Source organism: Podarcis melisellensis, assembly GCF_964234715.1.
Source record: "Podarcis melisellensis genome assembly, chromosome: 9".
Lineage (NCBI taxonomy): Eukaryota > Metazoa > Chordata > Lepidosauria > Squamata > Lacertidae > Podarcis > Podarcis melisellensis.
The window spans coordinates 21,334,028-21,361,693 of NC_138541.1; the positions used below are offsets into that span (position 1 = coordinate 21,334,028).

Genomic DNA, 27,666 nt, shown 5'->3' on the forward strand with positions numbered 1-27,666 from the left:
TGTCCTCTAGTTGTTGTAATCTCCAACTATGGGCTTTATTTTTCTGTTCCTACAAAGTAGGGGTTTTTTTTAATATTGCATCTGAGTGTTTTTATGGTTTGGATTCTTCCATTTTAATCCTTTTATTGTCCTTTTCATATTGCATTTTATTCTTTGTTCTGTAAGCTGCCTTGAGGACATGCTGTTGACTGCCGTCTATGCAAGTATGGTAAATAAATGAACTGGGAACAAGAAACTGGGAGCTAGTAACCAGCTTCATCAATACAACCACCCTTTGGGGTAGGTTAGGCTGGGAGAATGTGACTGTCCCAAAGACACAAGTCTTAGTTCAGCACAATAACCCCTTTCCCACAATAGCCCCGCAACAACAGAGACATGAGAATATAGTGTTATGAGTTTGTGTGTGTGTGTTAAGCTGGGTGCCCAATACCTCTAATCCCTGGATCCAGCAAATGTTCCAATATAAGACAGGCTAGTTTCCTGATGAGGTGATCACCTGAGCGTTGAGCCATTAAGTGGGATTAAGGGGCTCTGTGGGAGATGGCAAATGGGTGGGCAACTCACAGGTAGTTAGAAGGACAAAGCTTGAGTCTAGAATCAAGTTATGTGAGCCAGGAGCTGGAACAAAAGCTGCAGGGTGGAAAGGCAGAGAAAGAGTCTGAATCCAAGACTGCAGCTATAGGAGAAACAAGACCCTTTTGGGATGTTAATGCTGTGAGCCCCTTCATCGTAGGCTCAGGTTGTAGATATCTGCAAATAAGCCATATATCATTGTCAGATGGCAAAGGTGGTTGCTCACGAGTAACCAGGCAGGACTCTGACCTGTCTTTTACTGGTTTTATTTAGGTGCAAAACTATTTACAGTGCAGAACCCCAAAGTTCATGTCTGCCTCAATCACTAGCAGAATCCGGGAGTGCTTGTTTCCTGAACCTCCCCCAGCATAAAAGTCTCATTTCGCCCAGCCTTTTCCTTCTCTCTTTGTGCTTTAGACTTCTGCGCAGGGTGGGTGACGGAAGGGGCGTGCTTCCCTCCTGGCCAGCTCTGCCAGAAGTGGTGTTGAGGCTCCTACCAGCATCCTCTGGTACTTTCACCTCTTCCCCACTGGTGTGATGGCCTGGGATTCGGACTCAGATGCTGAACCTGAGGAATCCCAGCCTGCACAGGATTCCGTACCTCCAGAACCAGCTGAGCCGGGGCTGGGGCATGAGCCTGAAGGGTCCTCACCTGTTCTGGATCCTCAGGTGCAGGCTCCAGCTGAGTCTGCTCTGGCTCCTGAGGTGATGGAGGACCCCTTGCCGGCAGGTGCTCCACTCTCAGCCCCGTCAGGGGAAGCTGAGGTTGCCTCTGGGTCTGGTAACCCTCCAGCCTCTCCTGAGCTACGGAGGCTCAGGGCAGAGAGGCGGAGGGAACTACGGTAAGTTGCCGCAGGAGGAGTGCTCGCCTCCAGGCCAGGAGAGGTGAGTCACCTGTGGGTTGGGGCTGCCCTATGCCTCAGGGCAGATAAAAGCCAGCCAGCTCCAGACCCAAGTTGCAGGAGCAACTTTGTAGGTTGCCAGGTCCTGCCTGAACCCTGTCCTGCTCTTCTGCCGGAGTTCCTGACCTCACCCGACTCCCTGCCTTGGACCCCACTTCAGCTTTGACAGGCAGCCTCCATACCAGACCCTCGACCTCAGATTGGACTCGGACCTCGCCTCTCGGTTGACCCATGGGACCAGCACAACTGGAGATGGGGCTTCCTCATCACCAGAAGAAGAACTGCTTGGCAAGATATTCGGAGGCTCCCTGTAACACAACTGCCCCTCTGTTTCCCGCCCCTGTTCTGATGGCAGTTCCCTGACAATCATAAAGACACCACTTTCTCTGTTGTGCCTTGTTTCCAAAAGCAAACATAAACCCTGGGTAAGCACCCGGAACCTCTGGAATCTCACACCGCTCAGAGATTGGGGGGGTGGGCAACAAGATGTCTTTTCACTTCCAGCTTTTGAAAATAGAAGCCACAAGTGAGGGGTGCAATCAGGAATGGCACTGTTTTCCCAATGAAGATTGCCCCCCTAAGCTGTTGCCCCATTAGGAAAAACGTGACGTAAGCATGAATGCTTTTCCTAACAAGTCAAATAGCATATGGGGGGATTTAAATTGAGAAAACAGTGCAAAAGCAAAGGTTACAGACCCTCATTCCACTATGCTATGGTCCCAATTCATATCTCCCCTTCCCTGCAGAAGTGTAAGGAGAATAGAGATGCAGTAAGTTGGTTCTGTTATGTCTTGTTTGGCCCTTCATGAGACTCATTACAAATTGTTGGGTCAACAACTTCCCCTGTTCCCAATCTTTGCATGTTCTTAGTTATTGCAAAACAAATGAAAGCATCCCAGGTTACAAGCTGGCACAGAGTGCACCAGGCTTTCAGGCAAAGTTTCTTTCAGGTACACAAAACAGTGTAAAGGAATGCCTTTCCAAACAGAAGGAGTTTCCTGAATGAAGAAATAACTCTCAATATGCAGCAATTTCTTGCTCAAGAGAGCCAGCTCACACCCAGGTATTTACCTTTGTGGACGATCTCCAATAATTTCCGAGCAGCAGTGATATCACACGACTCCACAGCGACTGAATTCATCAAAAAACTTTCCCAAAATGCTTAATGTGCAGGTGTTTCATTGGGTCACAGGAGTATTGCCCAGAAGGGCCTTCTGCAGCAGAGGTGCTCCCATAGATGCTTTTGTTGAGATTCCCGCATTGCAGGGGATCGGACTAGATGACCATTGGGATCCCTTCCAACTTTACAAGTCTATGATTCATACACACAAACATTTTTATTAATTTTTTATTTAATTCCAACATTTATATAACATAATCTCTCATCTTATACAATATTTTTAGACTTCCGTCAACACCTCTGACGATTTTCCGTTCTTTATCACTTATTATGCATTTCTTAATTTTGTATTACCTTTAATTATCCTTAACTAATAATTCTCCTCACTGTCTTTTTTGCAATATTTCAAATAATTCACCTTACAAAACCTCTTGCAAACCTACTAGCGTGATCTGTTCATCACAATTGCTTTTCAAATAGTCCGTAAATTTACTCCAGTCTTCTGAGAATCTCTGGTCCCGCGGGTTTCGAATCCTTCCTGTTAGTTTATCTAATTCTGCATAATCCATCAATTTCATCCTCCATTCTTCTTTCGTCGGTAGTTCTTCTTGCTTCCATTTTTGTGCCAATAATATTCTTGCTGCCGTCATTGCATATAAAACAACTTACAATCCTTTCTGTTTATATCGTCTCCTACAACGCCAAGTAAAAAGGCTTCTGGTTTCTTAATAAATGTATATTTCAACATCTTTTTCATCTCATTATATATCATTTCCCTACAATTCTATGATTCCATGATCTAAGAAGGAAGGGGAGACTGAATCATCATCCAGCTCTCAGAAGCATTGGCACCAGAAGGTCCAGGTCAGCAGTTGTTCCATGAAGGGATGTGCAGCTGAGAGCCCAGTGACACTGTGCAAAGAGCAAAGGGCTCTTTGGGAGTAACGGCATTCCTCAATAGTAACGAGTTCATAGAGATCAGGCTTAAATAGATTTTGGACAGGGTCTTGGGGGCTGGGCTATATTTCAGCCCCTTACACTTGCCACCTGGCTTTCCTTCTGGCTGATCTTCCGAGTTGCCAGCGTCTGCCCCATGACTCTGCCTTTGGTTTCTGTTTGACTGAGGACTGCTCTCTTGTGCTTGACCTCAGCTTGGCCTGGAAGAGAGGGTGGGAATCCTCTACAGGCTGCATCCAGGCCATGGTCTGGCAATTCCGCATGCCTGCCACGATCCTCGGGGGGGGGGGGGAATGTGCATGGTGCCATTCATATCTGTTCAGGGAGGAACCTGTGGTGGGATTGTAAAAAGGTAAAACCCTGTCCATTAAACTTTAATTAGTTTAATGTTAAGTAAACGTCCAGTGCGCTTCCAACACCATAAATCTTATCTCAGCAGAGAATTTCGTGCAGCGGCTGAAGAAGGCAGGAGAGTCAGTACCTTTCAATGAAGAATCCTGGAGCAAGCACTTTGGAACTCAGGAAAAAACTTTATTTACAAAAGAAAAAAACCCTGGCGATAAAGCACACATGCTTTTATCTCCGGCATAAAGAAAACTTTACTCTAAACTTAACTCATATCAGCAAACACGCCCATGGCCACAAACTGAGTCTGCGAGTCAGGTCAAAGGGGGGGGGGGGGAGAACTGACTGACACACGGGTGAACTGGCTATTTATACAAACTAACTCACGTTCCTGGATGCTTAATGACTTCCAGCTGCTCAGTGATTAGAGCAACTTGTTACCTCTTAAGCCTTTAGTACCAACAAACCCTACTGGGAAACGATATATAATGAATTGAAGAAAATGTTGAAAATAACTTTTGTAAAAAAAACAAACCAGAAGTCTTTTTGTTAGGTATTTTAGGTCAAGACATACCAAAGGAAATGAGGACTTTATTTATGTATGCCACTTCAGCAGCAAGAATGTTGATTGCACAAAACCGGAAGACTGGAGAAATACCAACTAAAGAACAATGGCAAGAGAAGTTGATGAACTATGTGGAACTGGCAAAAATGACAGATAGACTAAGAGAAAAAGACAACAGAGACTTCGAAAAAGATTGGGAACCATTCATATTATATTTACAGAAACAAAGAAAGTCAATAGGCTTGATGGCAGGATTTAAATAAACATTCACATTATTAGCATTAGAAAATGTTTAGAAGATAGTGGAATATGATGGTGTATTTGCTGTTACTTTTATGTTTTTAGGCTTGATGTTTTGTTATTAATAACTTTTTCTGTTAAGAGATAGCAAAGTGGGTGAAAATAGAAACAAACCAGAAGCGGAAGTTGGGGAAAACCTTGGAGGGGAGGGAGGAAGGAATATATAGTAAATGTTAAGAATTTGAGATGTATGTAATGAATGAAAAAGAAAAATGATTTATTTTATTTTATTTTTTCTTCCTCTCACTCCAAAACGATAATCATGGCAGGCGAGGTATTTCATTTTTTTAAAAAAATATTTATTAAAGATTTTCTTAATACAATTAAAAAAACATATACTTTTACATTAACCATACTTTCTTCGCTTCTTTGGACTTCCTCGCATCTCTCGTTCCTGCGTTCTAAATTTTCAAGCTTTACCCAGCAATTTATCACCTTGTTTCAATTCTTATATTATAATTTTCCAATATTGTATCCCTAATTTTAGATAATTTAACCCAAACCTTAAAAGCTTAGTTTTAACATAATATTTATCCAAAATTTATCTTTTCTTATCTTTTCATTTATCTTCATATTCCTTTTAACTAGCTTGTTGGTGCCATATTGTTAATAATCTTACATCTTTCTTAACATTCATACAATTTACAATATTTTTGTAAATAGTCCTTAAATTTCTTCCAGTCCTCCTCCACAGCCTCTTCTCCCACGTCTCGGATTCTGCCAGTCATTACTGCTAGCTCCATATAGCATGGCAGGCGAGGTATTTCAGTGGATACTAGCTCTGATGGTTATGTGCTACCTCCATTGTCAAAAGCAATATGAAGAAGAGGAGTTTGGATTTGATATCCCGCTTTATCACCACCCGAAAGAGTCTCAAAGTGGCTAACATTCTCCTTTCCCTCCCTCCCCCACAACAAACACTCTGTGAGGTGAGTGGGGCTGAGAGACTTCAGAGAAGTGTGACTAGCCCAAGGTCACCCAGCAGCGGCATGTGGAGGAGCAGGAATGTGAACCCGGTTCACCAGATTACGAGTCTACCACTCTTAACTACTATACCACACTGGCTTCTGAATACCAGTTGCTGGAAATTGCAAGTGGAGAGAGCAATATTGCACTCAGGCTTCCCATGGGCAGCTGTTTGCCCACTGTGAGATGCTGTACCAGATGGGTTCTTATGTTCCTAATGGTACTGTACATACTGTATAGGGATGAGGGTGGCGCTGTGGCCTGAACCACTGAGCCTCTTGGGCTTGACAATCAAAAGGTTGGCGGTTCGAATCCCTGTGACAGGGTGAGCTCCTATTGCTCTGCCCCAGCTCCTGCCAACCTAGCAGTTCGAAAACACACCAGTGCAAGTAGATAAATAGGTACAGCTGTGGCGGGGAAGGTAAATGGCATTTCCCTGCACTCTGGTTTCTGTCACAATGTCCTGTTGCACCAGAAGTGGTTTTAGTCATGCTGGCCGCATGACCCAGAAAGCTGTCTGTGGACAAACACCATCTCCCTCGTCCTGAAAGCGAGATGAGTGCCACAACCCCTTTGACTGTCCACGGGTCTTTTACCTTTACCTTACCTTACCTGTATGCAGTTTCTGGATCAGACCCTTTAGCCTAAAGAAATGTGTTTTTATGATCTACATTCTTAGTCAGGTATTTCATCCTATTGGATTGGGTGGGCATGTGTAACTTACCATCCCTACAATGACCAAAATCTATGTGTGGTGAGAATCAGAATTACTCCATGCCATCCATGTCATTCATGTCCCCTCCTGCCATTGTGTGTATGAGTTCATATTTCCATAGGAGCCTACAAGTGTAGAGTCCAACCTCTGTAGACCCTTTTTGCGCTCCTTTTGGTCTCTATGAAAACATGAACCCCGATGCACAAATGACAAGCTGAACCAGGTTGGTGTGTCCAAGAAGATGGGCCAACACGAACCCAATTCTCCCTTGTTCAAAGCTGGGCTAGCAGCACAGATGTGGATGCAAGAAGCAATGGATATCATATATCTTATATATCTTACTAAAGCAAAACAGGGTTTTATGAGATTTACATGGGTGACGAGGCAAAGTGCTAAACTGTGATTAAAGATAATCCTCCGGTAACATTCATCATGATGTTAAATGCCCAGCAATGATGAGACAACCCTTTCTTTGCTCCTCAACAAAAAATGTGTAATGGAAACAATGCATAAGGATGATGAGAACAACGATTTCCTGGCTTACTTTTACCACATCACTAAAAGTAAAGGTGTAAGAAAGCAGCAGCTTGGAAGTTAGCGGTGCAGAAAAACATGTTTTAAGATAACATGAAAAAGTGCTGAGTGTTACCTTACTGACAATCTGAGGCTGTTATGAGGATAAGAGACAGGCAGATGGTTCTTAAACCATATAATTTTCTTGCCCCTTTGTCATTGTGTTTGAGAATCCAGAAGTATTTTTTCTTTCCCATTCCATTTGTTGCATGTTATCTTCGTTCTTGGGTCAATATCTTTGCTAGCTAAGCATTTTCCACTTGTCAGTTGGTGTTGACAATACAATGGTACCTTGGTTCTCAAACTTAATCCATTCCAGGAGTCTGTTCAAAAACCGAGGAGCGGCTTCCAATTGACTGCAGGAGAATCCTGTACTCAAGCGGAAGCCACGTCGGATATTTGGCTTCCAAAAAAAAATAAATCACAAACCAGAACACACACTTCCAGGTTTGCGATGTTCAGGAGCCGATTTGTTTGGCAACTAAGCCGTGTGGAAACCAATGTATTACTGTACTGGTCTAGATGGGCCAACGGTCTGGCTCAGTACAAGTCAGATTGCACTCCCTGCTTTCTTTATCTTTAAACTAGAGTTGGACCAGACAGCCTTTCAAATAGAGGGCATTTTCAGACAGAGGACTTTCTTCTGTAAAGTCGTGCACCTGGCCATCAAACACACAGGGCTGGGAGCTTGTTGATTTGCTGGAAGCCAGGTGAAATGGTATATTTCCATCCCACCAGTCCACATTCCAAGTCTTCATAGGCCTAGGGTTCCATGTGGCTGGGCAGAGCCAAGCAATGTCCCAACACTGGGGTCAATGTAGTTTTAACTGGGTGGGGCTGGGGTGGGGCGGCTTCACTGCTGCCAAGCCCCATCTGCCAGGAGGGCAGCTCTGCCCCACCACACAGGCTGAATTTGGGGGTGGGGGTATTATTTGAAGTGAGATCTCAGTGTTCCGTCCACAAAGAACCACTGGAGTTTCTTGAATGTGCACAGTAAGAATTTGGAATCTGGGAGCCCACATCTCCCAGTTACGACAATCCACAAGGATTCTGGTATCAGATACCTGGTATCAGGCCTTACCAATTTCCTCCCCATATCATTCAGTCTGTTGCTTCAGAGTGACTGACTGGGATAGTGGAATCCTGTCCTTTATCTGTCCTGAACATCAAAGCAAGCCAATTAGCTAATATGAAACCAAGTGAATATAAACATATATGAGCTCATTGCTACAACTACCAATTAATTCTGGGGTTATCTTGACTACCTTGCAGGGCTACCTTGTTATCTTGCAGGGCTTCCGGAATGGTTCACCTTTCATTCACACAGTCCAGAAATACAGGCATCTTTGATGTTTGTTTGTTTTACAATCAAGCGGTGTAAAAATTTTAAGAAATAATAACAAACCCAGCAGTCCTGTTTCCGTTCCACTGCAGCTAAAACCTACATTATTCCTCTTGCTAGCTGTTATGGTCAAACCTAACATAATTAATTGTGCAATTAATTATGTACCAGTAATTAACTTCAGTGGATTTAAATGGAAGGGGGAATTTAAACGCAGGAAAAAAACTATACCGGTAATTGCATATGCAAATATTTGCAAACAAAAAACAACAATAGCTTGTATTTGCTTAAGTGGATTCCATTCCTGGTCATGGACAAACTTGAAAGTTGTGACAATTTCTGCTCCTGCACATCAGTATAAGATGATATAAGCGCATGCTAGCAGTGAATGTGCCATTGTCAGCACACAGTGTGCAACTAACTCATGAAAAACTGGTGTTGTTTCCTTTCCAGAAAAGCCAAAACATGATCCAAACCACCAAAGGCTATTTCATCGCATCCTTCTTCACAACATGGCGTCTTCTAATGAGACAATTGTGCAACTGACCGCTAGATGGCAGCTGTATCCCAGAAAAGAGAGAAAGCTGTATTCTCCTTGCATGTATTCACTGGTTAATGTGACCTAGATAGAAATCTTTCAATAGGAGAACATAAAAAGGAGGAAGTGGTTGCTCTTTGTTATAATACCAAAGGTGCTGACAAAGCAGCAGGATGGGAAATAAAGGCATGGCGGCGTTTGATCTTGGAATAATTCCCATGGTTCAACAGCCTGAACTGGATTTTCACATGGGAAGCAGATTATAATGCAGAAAAAAACAAAGATATGCCAAATATCTAGGTGCAGTTAGGCTGTAGGTCCCTAAATATTGCTGGCAGACTTGTCATATTTAGGCTTATTGCAAAAACAATACTGGATACTTGCTAGCTATTTCTTGATAAGATGCTCATTTCCTATTAAAAATGTTTTTAATCAGCTCTCCCCCAAAACAACAACAACCAGTCACATTTTGAAAGAATCTTTAAAGTTCAAAGAGAGGGAAAATATCTTCTGCAGTTTTAATTTTCAGGCAGAAACTCACTTAATAATAATAATATTTTTTTATTTATACCCTGACCTCCCCAGCCAAGGCCGGGCTCAGGGCAGCTAACAAGCAATAATAAAAACAAGCTGAATGAATACAACTTAAAAACAAGATTAAAATACAACATTTAAAATCTTGAAACATTAAAATATTAAAATGCAGCCTCATCACAGGAGGAGAAAGAAAAAAGAAAGAGGGGGGGGGTCAAATTGGCTCCAAGCCAAAGGCCAGGCAGAACGACTCTGTCTTACAGGCCCTGCGGAATTTAGACATACAAATATCCACTTTAAACAAAATTCTATTCAGTACCACTCTTTCCTCCTAGCTATGCCTCCTTCTAGATTATGGCACTTCTAAAACAATAGACGATGGCCCAAAGGAGGAACGAGTCTGGAGGAAATAGTCTAGTAATAATGGGCTAATTCACCATGCAGAAAACATGCCAGTGATGACTAGGAGCAGGACCAACAGGGACATGAAGTTGCCAGTGCCCTGAGGAGAAATTCATGAATGATATTGGCAAAGCAGTGGTTCATCAGCTTCTGCCCACAGGGGAAAAAAATCAGGTCCTGCAGGTCCAGAGGTGCTTGGGTCATCTTCATCTGACACAAGAAAAATATTTCTGAAACCATCCCAGCACTAAAATGGATCAATGGACTTTGCAATCAGTGAAGAGAGCAAAGTTGTATAATGGTGCTGTACAGGGATGGGCAAATTTGGCCATTTCAGCTTCTCTCATATACATAGTTTCCTAGCCTTCAGTTCAGTTTGTCCCCATTCCACATCTGTTAGTGAACTTTAAAACGAAACAAAAAAAAAGGACAAAAGCCCATGCACATTTTTGCATGCATTTCTCCTAATACATGCTTTTTTGCAAGCAATATTCCATAACATAGTGCTTTTTTTCTACATTAATTTCATTAATATATGCTGTTTTGTACATATTTTTTGGGTTGAGCAACAGCATCGCAAAGTTCAGAGGAATGCAAATTTCAACAGAAAGCTGCGTTTTCACCCACATAATGGCTCAGGAAGTGCAAATTGGCTGAACTAACATCTCCCCCATCTGTAATTGACAGTATTCACGTCCCAGAGTATTTATCTATTCCAATATTTGTATGCCACTTCCTGGGACAAACCCCTCCCAAGGCAGTTCATGTGAATGAAGCATAAAACAATTCTTCATTCTCTGGCCCAGAGAGAGAGAATTGGATCCAGTCAGCAGGCCAGATTGTTATCTACCCCAACCCAGTGGGTCAAGTTAGACAGGTGGCTGGTCCCACTTACCTGGTGTACAGGTAACACCAAGTGTACAGTGTTGCAGGGGTGGCCATCTGTTGCCTGCACAATTTGAAATCAAACCACACAGGCATAGCCACAGACTGCAAAGCCCTGGTGTTCAGCTGACCCATCAAGTCTTGCAAAACACTGTGCATGGGGCTTGGCAAGCTCAGAGCTGACTGGGCACCACTCCATGTGCATCATAGTCCCAGGGATGTACTGGGCTTTGAGTAGCTGCTGATCAGGAGATCCAAAATGGCCCCATGGGCCAAATGGGGAGGCCAAGTGGGTCTCATCAGTTCCACAAGCCACAGTTTCCCCACCCCTGCTCAATAGTGGGGCAGGAGAGCTGAAAATAATGCCGATATATTTCTTAAATCTGGCAACCAATGCACCCATTTGGGTTTCAGATAGGACATGGGTAGATGAATCTAAAAAGCCCATTTGCTCTAGGAGGCTTAGTTTGGTCAGAATCACGTGTACACTTCCAGAGTTAATGCTAAATACATTCCTTCTGGTTAATGAACCACCATAGCCACTAGAGGGCCGTGAACATTTGTGTCCTGGGCTTTTTAGACTCGTCTACCCATGTGCTATCTGAAACCAAAGGGGTGAATTGGTTGCCAGATGTGATTTTATTTTTATTTCCAGCTCTCCTACCCCACTAATGGTCCTAAGGTGGTAGCGTGGATTGTACCTCTTCAGACTGCAGGTTTCAAATGACACATTTGAATGCTCCTCTGTATTAAAAACAAAGGAACTTCCTGCAAGCAGAAAGCCAACACATCAGTGAAAGGGCTGAGTAAGACTCTTTCGCCCTGATCTACTAGTTTTCTACTTGCATTGACATTTATTTTTCTATGTGGGAGCTTTCAAAACTGGCATCCCTCCAGCTACAGTCCTTGCCACGTTGTTATTTTTAAAAGTGTGTGTGTGTGTGTGTGTGTGTGTGTGCGCGCGCGCGCGCGCCTCCCATGGCTTCTTGGGTAAAACACCAGATTGTGACAGCTTTCTTTGGCGCAAGCTATTTGATACAGCTGCACACTGTCTGCTCAATAGCCTCTGGGCAGACACACCGAAAAAATGTGGACTGGCTTTCCCAGGGCTGTCAAGCAGTCGCTTGAGTGCTGTAAAAAAATGCCAAGAGCCCAGCAAAGTTGGAAGGAGCTTAGTGTCTATCACAGCACCCACTTAAGAGCCTACCTTTTGAAATCAACTCAAGAGAGGCAAGGCAGGTTTGAGAATAGCAGTAAATGTCAGCTTTTAAATGCTGTATAAATCCAGCTGTCTTAGAGCTGGCAGATTCAAGTTTCCTTGGGGCACAACATTGGGAAGGGAGAAAGTTTAAGATTTACAGCCAATGTCAGCTGCAGCAAATATGGGACACAGCTGCTAAATAATAATAATAAGCTTACCAAGTGAAGGACAAGAGTTTAGACTCAATAGCACTGAAATGATAGGCATCCCAGTTTCCATAGGTTTGCCTAGCAGCTGCTGCACAAACAATGGCCTGAGCATCCTGGGATTGGCAAGTTCGTGAACAGATGAGTAAAACTGAGGTCAGTCTCCTGGTCCCAAAACTGAGGATGGAAGCATATGGCTAACAAGAAGAGGGTGGGTGCCAATGGCTCAGTGGTAAATTCTGAAGTGCAAGAGCTCTTCATAACAGCCTCCACAGAGAATCCATCAGCAATGTCTAGGCAACACGATGACCATGTACATACGCAATAGAGAATCTTTATAGAATTCCTTCAAACCGTAACAAGTACAAAGATTTCATTTTGTACTTGTTATGGTTTGAAGGAATTCTATAAAGATTGTCTATTGCGTATGTACATGACCATCGTGTTGCCTAGACATTGCTGACATTCTCTTTGCAACACAAGGGTTTGTTTGCCCACAGAGAATCCAAGCAGATTCATTGATCCGTTATCAATGAAGACCACAAAAAAACAGTAGTACACAGCATAAAACATAACTGTGCACAGTTTCTTGGGAGTAAGTGCCTTTGAACTTAGCCGTGGCTACTTCAGATGGCATAGAATGAGTTTGTCAAACACATCTTCAACTTTAACCAAAGTCCTCCAAGTTCCCAGAGTTCCCTGGGAAAAAGGGATCAATTGCTAAACCATCCTGAGAACGGTAGCTCTGGGAAGGAAATAGAGGTCTCCTGAGACCTCTCGGGACCTGTAACAAATACCTGGCCCCAGGATCCTTTGGGGGGAAGCCATGAAGTGATGGAAGAGAGCTTCCTATGTGCAGTGGAGGGGGGGTCAGTGTATGGAAGTTCCCCAATGTTCCTTTTTAACAGGAGTTCCTGTGCCTATTAAACATAATAAATCATGCTGAACTTAATGTGACATGCAACTGTCTCATAATGACAGCCTCGGATATTGTGGCCCAAATACATAATTCAAGGATTTTATATTTTTGGCAGCGTTTCATATGGAGAATTAACATCAGAGAGAGAGTCCCACCCCCCTTTCACTATGCAGTCAAAAGGTTTGAAACACTTCAAGCTTGATACATATTGCAAAGCAGTTCCTGATAGCTTCCAAAATAGTAAGAGCCTGGCAGTGTTAAATCAAGCTGGCATGGGCTTGGTGGCAAAGGATATATATATATATATATATATATATATATATATATATATATATGAGAAAACAAAGGCATCTGTGTTCTGTTCTTCAGTCTGCCCCCTACACACACACACACACACACTTCACCATGGTTTCCGGGGCTGTTCTTCTCATGCTTTGTGTTTCTGTTTCAACATGATTTAGAAGCCGCACATTTCCTTTAAAGCACGGAACAGCCAGTTCTGAGGGTTTTCTTCTTTCTTTCCTGCCTCTGAGGTTCTCCTTGTTTCAGCACAGAAGAGCCTAAACAAATTCAAGGATGAATCATAAGTGAGTGTGTTGTGTGACTCAACCTGGAATCTCAGCTGGTGTCTTGATGCCATTCATGACACCATCTACATAAACCAGCATTTCACAAGACAGGAAACAGTTTGCAAGCAGAGCAGGTGTTCTACATAGAGACTAATGCAACTTTGGCCTGTGTTGTCTTGTTGAACGTCAATTACTCATTAAGGCCCCACAAGTGTTGGTACCAAAGAGAGGTATATACAGTTCCCTGACAAGGCTCTAAACCAGAGGTAGTTAATCCATTCTCTAGGGCTGGACGATATATTGATATATCATCCAAAAGTGGTTTGAAATCCACATTGTGGTATCGGTTTCATAGTTTTGACCTGGTCATATATTGTGAATCATGATATGTGTTAGGACTGGGCAATTTATTGTCTACAACCAGTTTCACTTTCTATCTATCTATCATCTATCTATCTATCTATCTATCTATCATCTATCTATCTATCTATCTATCTATCTATCTAATCTATCTAATCTATCTATCTATCTATCATCTATCTTCTATCTATACTTTTCAAGTTTGTACATTTCACTAATTTTATACATTTCACTCATTTTACAATCAGCTTGACATTTCAAAACTTGACTTCCTTCCCCCTCTTTCTGCAGTTCCTTAAATTTGTTTTTAATATCTTCTGCATATCCAAATTAACTTAATTTACTCATTTATTCATCTTCTTTAAATATATGCTCTTATAAAACTGCAGGTTGTTACAATAATCCTGCCAATGCCTTTATCTGTTTATAATTTATCTGTAAATGTTCAATAAATCATTTCCATTATTTTGTAAAAAGATTGTTATCTTGATTTCATCTTCTTCCAGTAAGTTTCACCATTTCTGCATATTCCATAAGTTTTTGTATCCATTCTTCCTTTGCTGGACTTCTGCTTCTTTCCATTTTGGGGCAAGTAACATTCTTGCTGCTGTAGTAGTTTTGTCACTATAATTCCCAAAAGAAAAGCTTTTTTTTTTTTTTACAAAGAGTATTTTAGTTACAGATAGGTAGCCGTGTTGGTCTGCCATAGTCAAAACAAAAAAAATTCCTTCCAGTAGCACCTTAAAGACCAACTAAGTCAGTTCTTGGTATGAGCTTTCGTGTGTATCTGAAGAAGTGTGCATGCACACGAAAGCTCATACCAAGATGTGTATCTGAAGAAGTGTGCATGCACACGAAAGCTCATACCAAGAACTGACTTAGTTGGTCTTTAAGGTGCTACTGGAAGAAAGGGTATTTTAAACATCCTTTTCATTTCATTATTTATCATTTCCCAGTAAGCTTTAACCTTACTACAGGACCACCACATATAATAAAAAGAACCTCCTTTCTCTTTACATTTCCAACACTTATTTGATTTAGATTTATACATTTTTGCCAACTTACTCAGTGTTAGATACCATCAATATATCATTTTCATATAATTTTCTCTTAGACCATAACTAAAACCAGTTTCAAGTCCATATCGTGATATTGGTTTCATAATTTTTGACCTGGCAATATATCACAAATCATGGTGTGTGTGTTTAAACAGGTTTAAAGACTGTCTAAGAGGTTTAAAGACTGTCTCAAGGCAAATCTTTAAAAATGTAGTATAAACACTGACAACTGGGAAACACTGGCCTGCGGGCGCTCCAGTTGGAGAACAGCTTTTACCAAAGGTATCTTGGGCTTTGAAGACACTCGAACTCAGGACACAAGGGAGAAACGTGCTAAGAGGAAAGTATGCTTGGCAAATCCACACCGTGATCAACTCCTGCCCGGAAACCAATGTCCCCACTGTGGAAGGACAAGTGGATCCAAAATTGGCCTCCACAGTCACTTATGGACTCATTGTTAAAACCGTTTATGGAAGACAATCTTGCTGGCTACGAGTGATCACCAAAGAAGAAGAAGAAGAAGGGGGGGTGTTATGCAAGGATCCCAATAGGGGGGGACTGTGAAGCCAGCCGATTGCGTCTACATAGCTGCATCCTCATTTCAGACATTGTGATATGTCAGTATATCGTGATGTTCAGCTGGTGATAAATTGTAATGTTGAAAATGTTCTCCTGTGGACATTTTTCTTTCCTCACCCAAAGACCCCACTGCCTTTGATGGTAGTAGGAGCAGCAGATTTTCAAGTTTAAGTAGAGACAACACTGTGATCAAGGAAGAGATTTAAACATATCTGCCTAGGCCACTGCTCAGATGGGCATAGGAATTCATTTAAAGGTAAAGGACCCCTGGATGGTTAAGTCCAGTCAAAGGCGACTATGGGGTTGTGGTGCTCATCTCGCTTTCAGGCCAAGGGAGCTGGTGTTTGTCCACAGACAGTTTTCTGGGTCATGTGGCCAGCATGACTAAACCGCTACTGGCGCATGAAGGACCACGACGAGTGCCAGAGCACATGGAAATGCCGTTTACCTTCCCACCACAGCGGTACCTATTTATCTACTTGCACTGGCATGCTTTCAAACTGCTAGGTTGGCAAGAGCTGGGACAGAGCATAGGGAGCTCACCCCGTCGCGGGGATTCGAACTGCCAATCAGCAAGCCCAAGAGGCTCAGTGGTTTAGACCATATGCTAGTATAGAATCTGTGCATGGAGCTCTTGCAGGGCTCCCGATCTCTGGTGTAGCTCAGGAGCCTCCAGATGTTGTTGGACTACAGCTTCCATAATCTCTACTCTTTGGTCCTGGATATAGTAGGGTGATGTGTGCCTATAAATGCATATATAAGTGAAAATAACATATAAAATGCATTTGATAGGAAAAATTGCTATGCAAAAGTGTGTATAGTATACTACGCAAATTTGCATACAAATGTAGGTATATTAGGAGAAAATTGCACTAAAGTGCTGATGAATTTCCATGAGGACTTCATTTTTTTAAAGTAAATTGATGTGGAAATATTGAGAACTAAATTTAAGAACGGAAAAAATAGGCAACTGAATGTTACCTAAACTGACTGATTGGCCCGTGCATAGATACAGTACTGCATTTATTTATCAACCAGTTTAACGAAAGACCCTTGTTGTGGTCTTGTAATACTTCCTGCTTACCAGCAGGTGGAGATATAAGCACTCTGAAAAGAATATTGAAGGCACAGTTAAGTTACCATTCTCATTATTGTTTATTTCCTATAGCTTTTTCCATGTTGAAGATTGTCTTTACAAATCGTGGATTCTGTTCAAATTCCAGGACGAAAAAAATATGAATTTTGTTACTTTTGGTATCATGAGGAAAAAAAGAGGTGGGGGGGGGACATTAATTTAGAGGCTAAGAAACATCCTTATAAATGGTAAGGGGCAGCTATGATCCCATGCCTGAAGAGCAAGTAGAGTTGAGATGGTAATCTTATGGCTGTAGAAATCTTCAGTCACTTTAAATTGTGACAGGACATTTGATTCCCATTGTTCCAAAAGAGGGGAAACTCCACAAAAAATATGGGAAAATTAATCAGCTGTGAAATCACCCCGGTTGGAAGTATTATCCCATGACACAAAATGCCGAGAAAACCAGAGAACGTGCCAACTTCAAAACCAGCCTCCTTCTGTTTCAGCAAGGCTCTGTTCCGCTATTGGGTTGAATGACAGCAGAGAAATGCCATTCATCTGCCTGCTCCCCCAAATCCATGCACTGTTTGGGTTATAACATATTGCGGTGAGTAGTTTTCTAGTTCCAGTTTAAGGGCACACAAGAGGTCTCAGTCACTATGTTGTTTTCTCATGGAGTAATCTACATTAGAAACAACCTGAGTGGGACCTGGAAAAAACAACAAAAAACAAGTGGCTGTGTGGAATGCTCTAGTTCAGGATTCCAAACGTTCCACTCCATCTGTCATGAATTACCTAGTTTAGATTCTGGCATTGCAGGGGGTTGATGATTCTATTTCCCCTGCATCCTACTCTGGAGGGATGCAGAACGGGAGTGCACAGATTCCATGGGAATGTTCTCCACTTGTACCCAAATGTCACAGTTGAATTTCGGATTAGTTTTAAGACTAATTAAAGTATTATTTTAAACGAGGCACCCCCAGTCCACTGCCTGTGAGCTTCGAAAATGCTTAATGTTATGTACTGAGTTGAATAGGATCCAAAATGCAGCAGTCTGATTGGTCCTAGAACAATAGGATCCAGAATGCCCCAGTCTGATTGGTCCTAGAACAATAGGATCCAGAATGCCCCAGTCTGATTGGTCCTAGAACAATAGGATTCAGAATGCAGCAGTCTGATTGGTCCACAGGAGCCACCCAATCCAACTCCTGGTGGAAGTGAATCCGCAACCTGATTGGCCTATGGGAGAATCCCAGAATTAGCCAGTCATGTGGAGCCCATTGGGTAAATAATGTATATAAAGCAGACATTTCGGGGGAACTTCCATTCCTCCTCACCACTATGAGCTGAATAAAGAGCATGAAATCCACACTCAATTCTGAGTATATTTCACTTAAATTATGACAACATCGTTTCTTATCGTCGATCTTAAAATTTTAGAGCCTATATGAAAAAGTTTCAAATCCTATACCCACTTGCATGAGAGCAAGTCTCACTTAACTGTGGGAGTCACTTCTGAACAGATGGGCTGCACAAGACAGGTCTCTGCCCCGAGGAAATTAAAGCTGAATGCAACAAAGAGGACACCAAGGGAAGGAGATTCAACAAGAATTTTGCCTTCAGTTCTGTGCCCATTTACCTGGGAATAAAACCCACTGAACTCAATGGGATTGTTTCACAATGGACATGTACAGAGTTGCACTGTTGGCCTTAATTCATTCCAACATGAATATTTCAACCTTGGCACAGTCATTATGTCTCAGATGAATTTACCTCAGAGGGTTGTTGCAAGGATAAAATGTGAGCGCTTCCTCTCCCATTTCCTTGGGGTACTGCTGCCCTGAATTCCTTGTGGACAATATGCTTGGCATCCGTCTGTCTTAAGAGACAATGGTGCACCTCTGGGGGTGAAGTCCAACTGCTGTGTTAACGGCACTGAAGTGACCTCCCTGGTGCACAAGCCTGGGCAGTGTGCATGGAGGTCCTGGGCTGCCCAGAGGACAATACTCCCCTCTCATCCTTGCTGATGTGGTCCAAAGAAAAGCTGAGCATTACATCTGGTACCAGTTTGGCTGCCAGAGTTGCTAGAAGGAGGTGTACTGTCTTATGGACTCCACTCTGAATTTGAGTAGGGGTTTCTCCTTAGCCTTTTCTGCTCTTGAAGATATCCCACACAGCAGTGGAGGTTTCGGGTCAGAGTTTTCCTTCTCCTAGATGGGCTACCTTTCACAGGTTGATCATCCCCATCTCCTCCTCATTTCCCTCTACGGCACGTGCAGAAACCGCCTTCTTGACCATTGCACCCGCTGCTGGTCTCTTTTGCTTGATCTGCCAGAGCCTGTCTTTGCATGTGGGAGAAGAATAATAATAATAATAATAATAATAATTTATTTCTACCCCCTCCCATCTGGCTGGGTTTCCCCAGCCACTCTGGGCGGCTTCCAACAAAAGATTAAAACTACATTAAAACATCAGTCATTAAAAACTTCCCTAACTCACCAAATACCCCATTTACACACAGCCGGTTTCATCTGCACCCTCTCTAAATTCTTCTCTTTCCCTCCCATTCATTCTTAGACATCTAAAACTGTCTAAAAATGACTCGCCTTCACTCTCTTCTCCCACCACCACCCCATTGTCACATTGTTGTCCCAAACCTGCCTTCAGAAGCTTGGAAAACAATCAATGAAAATAAAGTGATAACACAATCTGGTTTTTTTTGTTGTTTTTAAATATTTTTTATTTGATTTTACAACTGTAGAATTATAACAATGCAAAATACATATTTGTATTTAGATATTTCTCTGAATCACCTGACTTCCCACCCACCCCTCCCTGGACCCTATTATCAACCTTTTCAATTGCATGCATATTATTTCATAATCCATTTTTTTACATCTCTCCATATTATCTATGATATTTTCTACATTACATGTGTTATTAAAATCCTGCTAATGTTTCCATCTGCTTATAGTGGTCTCCTAGATAAATTATAAAATTTCCCCATTCTTTACTGAAGTTTTAGTCTTCTTGGTTCCTGAGCTTCCCGGTCAGTTTGTTTTGATGGTTCTTGGCTGTTTAACTAATGTACATTGTTTAGATATATCTATTTAGTTATGTGGAATTGAGATTAGTAGTAGTAATAATAATATTGTTGGGTTCTGAATGTGGAGTTTGTATATTCCTTTCTGCTGTGATTTGTAAACCACTTAGATGTTTTTGTTAAAACATATGGTGGTATTTAAACTAAATAAATAAATAACCATACCATCAGTATCGGAGGCAGTATGGTCACTGAAGGACCATACGTGAGGAGGGTGGTGTTTGTGGGTTTCCCACAGGAATCTGGTTGGTCACTGGGAGAACAGAATACTGGACCAGATGGGTCTTTGCTCTGATTCAGTGGGGTCCTTCTTATTGTTACACTCTGTCCAATTCTCCAAGCCTTGAAAACACCCGAGATGCAGTTATAAGCTCAGTTTCTGATCACTTTGGAATGAGGTCACTGGAGGATGACTTCCATTTTGTGATATCAGGCTTACTTACGCATACATACAAGTTGCATGTAGTAGAAGATGCAGCTTACCTCCAGCAGATATCCCAGATTCACTGCTGATTTCAAGGGAGACAAAGCTGCCCAAATCCCAAAGTGCTGTTAGCTTTCAGAGTCTTTCTTTCGCTCACTATGTGACTCTAGAATTTGTTCGCCTGGTGTTCTTTCACCCAGAACACATCAGCGGTACCTTTTCCCACTAGGGGAAGGAGAGGAAGAAACCTGCCCACTTTGGCAATACTTCCAGAAGTGTCTCCAGGTTGCAGCATTTTGCCCCTAACTTAAATAATAAATAGGGGAAGGACCATAACTCAGTGGTAGAGCATCTGATTTACATGTGGAAGGTCCCAGGCTCAATTCCTAGCATCTCCAGACTAGGAATTTCCCCATCTTGGAGCTTGGAAATCTATTGCCAGTCAGCATGGACAGTACTGAGCTACATGGATTAATGGTCTGATCCAGTTTCCTAAGTTCGTCTGTAAAGCGAGTCCTTAGGCACTCTTGCCAGGTCTATTTGCTTACCCAAAGAAACTGGTCTAATCATTTCGGCAGTCTGCCTCTTCGCCCAACCTCAGTTCTAGAGCTACAGGATCACAGGTCTCAAAGGGACTGTGAGATAACATCTAGCCTGACCCAAAACTTCGCGTTCTTATGTGGGAAAGAGAGAAATCTGTAATCTGTTGATAGAATGGCAATGTCTGGGTCACTGAAATATCTGGTTGTTCAGAGCTGTATTCCTGCAGTGCTTAAAAGGTAAAGGGACCCCTGACCATTAGGTCCAGTCGTGACCGACTCTGGGGTTGCGGCGCTCATCTCGCTTTATTGGCCGAGGGAGCCATGTGGCCAGCATGACTAAGCCACTTCTGGCGAACCAGAGCAGTGCATAGAAACACCGTTTACCTTCCCACTGGAGCGGTACCTATTTATCTACTTGCACTTTGATATGCTTTCGAACTACTAGGTTGGCAGGAGCAGGGACCGAGCAATGGGAGTTCACCCCGTCGCAGGGATTCAAACCGCTGACCTTCTGATCGGCAAGTCCTAGGCTCTGTGGTTTGCTGATGTTTCACCCAGCTGAAGAGGCAAAGCAGTGCTATGCAGCATCACATGTGCTACTATGGGTGGTTTGACTGACATGAAGAATTACCAATACATCTGCTTCCTTGGGGATTCAAGTATTCTCCAACCTGAGCTGTGTACACACTTCATTTCCATAGATCTATGCTGAGTGTGACTTTGGCTGCATACATACCTTTAAAGCACATTTGGAGCATATTATTTCCCTCAAAGAATTCCTAGGTTTAGAAAAGGCATTAGGGAATTGTAACTCTTAGGAGTAAACCACAGAGTCCATAATTCTTTGGGGGGGGGGAGATGTGCTTTGAAGGTATAGTTGTGTACACAGTCCTGGTTTATGATGTTGTAATTAATGTACATCTTCTCTGAAAAGGAGACATGCTGATTTAACTGCATTGCATTTCAACCTCATTGTATTGTGTATTATTGTATTGTGCACGTGGCCAAAATACTATCATAAAAGCAGCCCAGTGTGGCATCCTACTGATATATTTCAAAAGTTGCAAATGAATCAGTCGTGACTCACAAACAGGGGGACCTTGGTGGGATAGTAGCATTGAGAACTTCAGCTTAATGAGGATGTGTGCATTACATGCTAAACTGCCTAAAACTTCTTCACCGTGGGCATCTAAACTCAGTGACCTGTGTAATTATTATTATTTTTGCATAACTTCTATTGCTTTATATATTATACATCTTTTGCTATTTTGCATGGCTTATTCTGGTTTTATTATAGACATGGGGAAGAGCCAGGACCTTTGCAAAGCAATGAAGGACCACTCCCAACCACAGAAATCTTGCAGCACAATATTAATCATGCCTGCTCAGTTATATGTCCCCTTGATTTCCAAGTAAGTATATTTAAGATTTCTGTTTTCTTTCTGTAATTGTTGCCTGCATATTTTCAACCACATCTTGACATCCTGGAGCAGTGTTTCCAAAACTTGGGCCTCCGGCTGTTTTTGGACTACAGCTCCCATCATCCCTGACCACTGGTCCTGCTAGCTAGGGATGATGGGAGTTGCAGCTCAAAAACAGCTGGGAGACCCAAGTTTGGGAAACAGTGTCCTAGAGGGTCAGGCTGGATCAGGATGAAGAGTGGTAGGAGCCTGAGGAGTTGGAGGTCTAGAGTTCAAGGGAGGGATCTAGCAGGCTGGGATGGGCCACAGTTGGTCCCCAGGAAATCTTGGGTGTTGTCTGAGGAGGAGGCTGCAGGACTCAAGTCAAACCCCAAAGAGGGACCAAGCAGCGATTCCTGATGCTTCCTACTGTGGCCTTCCCCACCATACTTCATACACTCCTGTCAGCTAATCTGCAGCCACGAGGGAGCCACTAGTTCTTTTTTGGCATTATGATGGCAAACCCATCTGCTGAATATTAGTGCTATCAGCAAGGATAAGCATCCTTGGGCAACTGTTGGCCCGGGACCTTGGGAGATTCCACCATTGACCCCTAACCCAGTTGCTCCTTATCATGCTTGCTTGCCTATCAGGATATGCAGATGAGGACAATATCCAGGAACAGCAACAGCATCTGTGCCAATGCAACCTGCTCGTACGCCTCTCTACCACCCTTGTGCCTGCAACCTCAAAACTGGGCAGCAGGCAATGACAGTTATTTCCTTTCCATGAATGTTCACTTGCTGTCTTGCCCTGTCTGCCACCAGATGGTGTCATCAGGTAAGAACTTGGGGACAACAGCCCCCACTCAACAGAGTGAATAGGAGGGCCTCCAAATTCAGCTGACTTGCTGCATTTTAAAGCAAATGTATAAATGAATGGACATTACCATCTGAAAGCTAGGGTGAGGAACCAGATGTGGCTGCCAAGCTGGATTTCTAAATCCCACCACTCTGTGCACCAGCTTTGACAGGTGGGTGGCTTTGTAAATCAATACAAGAACCAATAAAATATGGACAGGCAGTTCAAGCCTTTGATCCACAGTGGCAAGGACCAGCAAGTGCTGCCTTTCCTCTTCTTATGGGCGGTTGGTTGGGTGAGTAATTGGAGCAGTGTTACCCAAACTTTGATCTCCAGCTGTTTCCAGACTACAATTCCTATCATCCCTGACCACTAGTCTTGCTAGCTAGGGATGATGGGAGTTGTAGTCCAAAAACAGCTGGAGAACCAGGTTTTATAAACACTGAATTGGAGGCATGGGGGAGCGGTGGTGAGGCACTGCAAAATAGGGGCTTGAAAGGGGCACATTGCATTTCAACAGCTGGAGAGAGCCTTGGCACCAGTGTAGAAAAATCAACGCCAGTAAGTGCAGTCATTATTTTTATTGTTGAGCTGCTTAATACAGGCAAAGGTTTTCATACAGTCAAACATTTGTACGGGAAGATGCCCTTTGAATTTCCTCTGTTAGGTGTGGGCGTATGAAAAGGTTTCCTTACGCAGAGGTCTTGTTCAAACGAAGGCCAACATTATTTGCACATTTTCAAGCACTCTAATGATCTCAGGGGCATAATTTCCTTCAGTCCACCCACTATTTAGTCTGGCAAGATTGAGGAAAGGTTTGCTGATGTCACCACTCGCCGGTTCCTCTTCAGTCCCGCCTGCCCCTTTAATCAAAGTATTACCAGTGTTCCAATGCTAACTGCTTTTAGAAGAACTTGCCAGAGAAGCTGGGGAGGCTCTCTTCCAGACTTGTCAATAGGGTGGTGGTGAAGAAAGTCACCATGACTCACACGTTTATAATCATGGAAGAGAAGAAGCAAAGGAATATGGCAAGGTACTCCTGCCATGCCTATCAATCATGGTCAAAGGTCACTGCTAAATCACATCTTTCTTTCATCCTCATTTGTTTGCACAAAGTTTGCAAGGTGGGCAGATGTTTGCTGGGCAGTTAGATGACAGAACTTGCAGCAAGTAATTGCTATTCCACATTTTCCACTCCTAGTCTACACAACTATGAAAGGTACAAGAGTCTTGTCCTCTTTTTCATCTGGTCACCCTAGCTAGGAAGTACACTGGGTGGCTTTGGACCAGTAGATTTTCTCCCTGGGAGGATGCTGCTGCTTGGCCCTGGGGAGGTGGGGGGTAGCTCTTAATTTAGCACAGCTGATTTGCTCTTCCTCAGTTTCTTTACCACCTTGATCCATTTCCAGCACTCACACTGCTGCACGTTTACCCCAGAGAGCAAGGGCCACTGATTTAAGCAGGGCTTACTTCTTAGTAAAGTGAGCACTGGAGCACAACCTCCAAGTTAGTGTCTTTTTGCTGGCACCTTGTCAAAGGTAAGGAAAGGCAAGTGAGTCAGAAGTCCCTGCCGTCGCGATGGCGCTGTGGGTTAAACCACAGAGCCTAGGACTTGCGGATCAGAAGGTCGCGGTTCGAATCCCCGCAACGGGGTGAGCTCCCATTGTTCGGTCCCTGCTCCTGCAAACCTAGCAGTTCGAAAGCACGTCAAAGTGCAAGTAGATAAATAGGTACCACTTCGGCGGGGAGGTAAACGGCGTTTCCGTGCGCTGCTCTGGTTCTCCAGAAGCGGCTTAGTCATGCTAGCCACATGCTAGCTGTACGCCAGCTCCCTCAGCCAATAAAGCGAGATGAGTGCCGCAACCCCAGAGTCGGTTTACCCGTGTATCCACTTTCCTGGGTGTAAGGCCCATTGAATCTGGAGATGGTGAGAGGGGGTACCAATAATTTCTTTGCCAAGGGTGCAAGGCAGAGGTGCCAACTTGAAAAAATGGGGGGGGGGAGAGAGATAAGTCCCACCCTGCATGATTGATCACATGATGTGGAACACATACCCCATTTGAATGGCAATGCCCATCAACTTGGGGGGGGAGGTGGCCCCCTCAAAAATATTATAGGCGTGCTGAAGAACCCCTAGGAGTTGGCTCCTATAGTGCAAGGGAACCTAGGTCTGTCTCTGGTCATGACTGTTAAAGGGGCATGAGAGTGCTTTAAATGTTTGTTGCAAATTTTGCCATATTTAAGCACTTGGGCCATGGGTGTAGCCAATGGGGGCAGGGGGGCAGCTACCCCCTCAAGTCAATAAAATCAATAAAAATATATAACTATCCGAGGTTCTGCCCCCCTAACAAAAGCCTGCCCCCACGACAAAAATCCAAACATACATCTGACCAGTGCTTTCTTTTTTCTTCTAAAAAAAAAATGTTTATGGGTACTCTCATTTTCTTACTAATATTGAAATACTGCTCCCTCAATGGGGCCAAACTTAGATCCACAAAATGTTTAGGGGTATGCGTACCCCTGCACACACACACACACCCCCAGAAATAAAGCACTGCATTGACCCTGTCTTATACATTTTTGCTAATTTACTGGGAGCTAAATACCAACGGTGCATCGTTTTCATATAATTTTCTTTCAGCGTGTATCATGCTGTGAATTTAAAAGCCCAATTCCAGCATCTGCCACCTGAAGTGGTCATCTTTGATCTGCCTAGTGATAAAACTGCCCCTTTCCCCAGCAGCTAGGATGCCTCTCTGAAAAGAAAATAACCTAAAGAAGCAATAATAATAATAATAATAATAATAATAATAATAATAATAATAATAATAATAATAATAATGGCAGCGGGCTGTGCAGTTGCACATCTCAGGCGCCTCCCTCCCTCCCTGCCCTCAACCCAGCCCTCCGGGTTGCTGCAAGCTCTCCGCTTCTTCCCGCGCGCGCACGCGCACACACACCCCTCCCTCGGGCGCCTGTTTCTTTTTCAGCCGCGCTACTCTCACGACGTCGGTGGGAATTTCCAGCTAGGAAGTGAGAGGGAGGCGGAGGTGCGGGCGGGCGCAGGAAGGGAGGCAGCGAGAAAGGCGGGAGCCAAGCCCGGGGGCGCGTGCAAAGTCTTGTCAGCGTGTGCGGGCGGGCGGGAGAGAGGAGAGGGGCGTGCGCGCTGCTGGAAGCCGACGAGAGAAAAAAACACCACATCGCCAAAGGAGGGGAGGGGAAAAGCCTCGACAGTGACAGCAGCAGCAGCGCAGGGCTTCCTTTTTCTCTGCCTTCCCCCTTCTCAGCCTCGCGGGCAGCGAAGTGACTACTTCTTCCTCCTCCTCGTCGACGACAACAACAAGGAACCGCCAGGCTCCTTCGACCCCGCCGCGCTGTGGCGACATGGCGCTCTGGTGAAGCGGGACTCCTCTTGCTCGCCTCGGCTCTCTCTCCCTCAGAACTGCCGGCTCCTCCTCGCCTTTCCCCTCGCAGTGTGAGGCGACGTCGGCGTCAGGAATCCCGCTCGAGGTGAGCCCCGAGGGGAGGGGCGGGAAGGCGGGAAGCGCTGCCGCGTTCCCACGAGACAACACGGCTGCTCGCTCGCTGGCACACGCGCGCGCGCTCTCGCTCTCCCCGTTGCCACGCGGGAATGTTTATGGATGCGGCAACCAGAGGGACACAGGAGGGGGGGGGTCCAGTATGGCTCCTTCCAGGCGGTGGGAGCCCCGGGCCAGATTTGAAAGGAGGAGTCTGCTGCTGGTCGGCAGAGGAGGTTTTCGAAGTTAGAGGGAACCAGGCAGAGGGCCTTCTCGGTAGTGGCACCTGCCTTGTGGAACGCCCTCCCACCAGATGTCAAAGAGAACAACCAGTGGCGTAGTGTGGGTTGTCAGCACCAGGGGCAAGGCAAGTAATTTGCACCCCCTAACCCGTGGATTCCCCCCCCTCAACCCATGGATTTGCGCCCCCTACCCCTAACCCCCAGATGTTGCGCCCGGTGCGGCCGGGCCCCCCTGCACCCCCCACGCTACGCCACTGAGAACAACAACTACCAGACTTTTAGAAGACATCTGAAGGCAGCCCTGTTTAGGGAAGCTTTTAATATTTGGTGTATTACAGTACTTTAATACAGTAATTTTTTGGAAGCCGCCCAGAGTGGCTGGGGAAGCCCAGTCAGATGGGCAGGGTATAAATAATAAATTATTATTATTATTATTATTATTACAGATCAAGTGGTGCTAGTCTGTGGAAACTTGTGCCTCAGTAAACCCGCTTGTCCCTCAGGTGCCATAATAAGACTCTCTGCAGAGCGGCAGGGAGAGAGACGGCCTTTTTATTTTTATTCTGATTTCCCACAAGTCATCATGTGCAAGTGATTTAAGGGAGGAAGGAGGGGTGAGTCGATTCCAGTTTCCAGGTGTGGACATTTTCAGAGCTGGCCTGAAGCCCTTTGAGTTATGGGTTAGCTGGGGTGGACCTCTCTGGGGAATTACATTTGTAGAGGGGAGTTCTGCATTTTACACTTTTCTTCTTCTTCATGCTGCTTGTACTCAACAGCTCTCTCTACTTCCTCATTCTTGGGCAAAGCGAACATAACACGCCGCTCCTCGTGCTCAGGAAAGCGGTGCTGGGACTCTGGGGAGAGAGGCGCACATGGCAAGGCCTTCTCC

The 27,666-nt window shown here is 44.0% G+C and overlaps 2 protein-coding genes across 3 annotated transcripts in view; one reads left to right on the forward strand and one right to left on the reverse strand.

Moving 5' to 3' along the window:
* Window positions 1-27,666, reverse strand: part of MANBA (mannosidase beta) — a 204,695-nt gene that overhangs the window by 36,587 nt on the left and 140,442 nt on the right. The window lies entirely within an intron of this gene.
* Window positions 26,209-27,666, forward strand: part of NFKB1 (nuclear factor kappa B subunit 1) — a 71,108-nt gene continuing 69,650 nt past the window's right edge. Inside the window, exon 1 of the mRNA XM_081925519.1 lies at window positions 26,209-26,527. The gene's annotated coding sequence lies outside the window, so the exon portion shown is untranslated. The remainder of the gene's footprint in view (window positions 26,528-27,666) is intronic.